Raw genomic sequence first — 2,105 nt, 5'->3', positions numbered from 1 at the left:
CATGCAAATCCTCCTATTTTGCACTCCTATTTATTTGGCCACTTCAATTTAGCCTATAGCATTTTCAAACATTTTCACATAGGTCTTATTTCATAATTTCACCCCTTTTTTCTTATGGAACAAAAAAATTAACTAAAATTGCCGGGTTCTATCTTAAGCTTGGGCCTTCTAGAGGCCCACTAACATAATTAAACCTATGCCAACATTCACAGAATTCTCGAAAATTGGGGCGTTACAACTCTACCCTCTTTAAAGAGATTTCGTCCTCAAAATTTACCTGATCCAACTAGTTGAGAGTATTGTTGAATCATAGTCTCTTCTGATTCCCAAGTAGCTTCTTCCTTTCCATGATTATGCCAAAGTACTTTCACTAACGGGACAGATTTCCTTCTGAGAACCTTAACATCTCGAGCCAATATTTGCACAGGCTCCTCCTCAAAGGTCAAATCAGTCTGAACTTCAATTTCTACAACTGGCAGGACATGAGCAGGGTCAGCACGATAACGCCTTAACATGGAGACGTGAAAAACATCGTGAATCCTGTCTAACTCTGGAGGCAATTCCAACTGGTAAGCCACTGGGCCTACTCGCTTCAAAACCCGATAAGGCCCAATGAACCGCGGACTCAACTTGCCCTTCTTATCGAACCTTAATATCTTCTTCCAAGGAGAAACCTTTAAGAAGACCATATCACCTACTGAGTACTCAATCTCCTTATGCTTCAAATATGCATACGACTTTTGCCTATCAGATGCTTCTTTTAACCGGTCCCTAATTATTCTGACCTTATCCTCAGTATCAGCTACCAACACTGGTCCAAGAACTTGTCGCTCTCCTAGTTTGGTCCAACAACTAGGTGTACGACACCTTCGTCCATATAGTGCTTCATACGGTGCCATTCAAATACTCGCCTGGTAACTGTTATTGTACACAAATTCTGCCAACGGCAAGTAATCCTCCCAACTACCTCAAAAGTCAATCACGCATCCCCTCAACATGTCCTCCAGAATCTGAATAACCCCTTCCGATTGACCATCAGTCTGGGGATGGAAAGCCGTACTAAAATTCAATCGCGTCCCCAATGCCTCATGCAACCTTTGCCAAAACCGAAATGTAAATCTGGGATCTCGATCAGAAATAATTGAAACTGGGACTCCATGAAGTCGCACAATCTCCGCCACATACAACTTGGCTAACTTTTGAAGTGAAAAGTCAGTACGAACAGGTATGAAATGGGCTGATTTGGTCAACCTATCCACAATCACCCACACCGAGTCTTTCTTTGATGGTGTCAAAGGCAGCCCACTCACAAAGTCCATGGTTACCCTTTCCCACTTCCAAAGTGGTATCTTTACTGACTGTAACAGTCCAGAGGGTAATTGATGCTCAGCTTTCACTTGCTGGCATGTCAGACATTTCCCTACAAACTCTGTTACTTCTCGTTTAAGTCCAGGCCACCAATACAATTCTCGTAAGTCGTGATACAACTTGTTCCCTCCAGGGTGCATGGCATAAAGTCCTCCATGACCTTCCTTCAATATTGTCTGCCTCAAATCAGAGTCCTTTGGAACACAAATTCTTCCACGAAAACACAGAACTCCTTCGCCATTTAACCCAAACTCAGAAGTTTCCCCTTCCTTAACTTGTTGAAAACGAGCGACCAAAGACTCATCGTTCAACTGCTTTTCCTTAATCTGATCCAGCCAGGTTGGCCTCACTTGCAACTCAGCCAACAGACTTCTATCATCATACAGACTCAGACGAGCAAACATTACTCTCAGATCAGATACAGTTCTACGACTTAGAGCATCGGCTACCACATTAGCCTTGCCTGGTGATACTCGATCGAATAGTCATAATCCTTAAGCAACTCAATCCATCTCCTTTGCCTAAGGTTCAGCTCCTTCTGAGTCAACAAATACTTAAGACCCTTGCGGTTTATGTATATAATACACCTCTCCCCGTACAAGTAATGTCTCCAAATCTTAAGTGCAAACATCACTGCCGCCAACTCCAAATCATGAGTAAGATAGTTCCCTTCGTGAGGTTTAAGCTGTCGTGATGCATATGCAACCACCTTACCCCCCTACATTAACACGCAGCCC

The sequence above is a fragment of the Gossypium arboreum genome, chromosome 3 (assembly GCF_025698485.1).
Source record: "Gossypium arboreum isolate Shixiya-1 chromosome 3, ASM2569848v2, whole genome shotgun sequence".
NCBI lineage: Eukaryota > Viridiplantae > Streptophyta > Magnoliopsida > Malvales > Malvaceae > Gossypium > Gossypium arboreum.
This window is presented reverse-complemented; position numbering follows the sequence as displayed.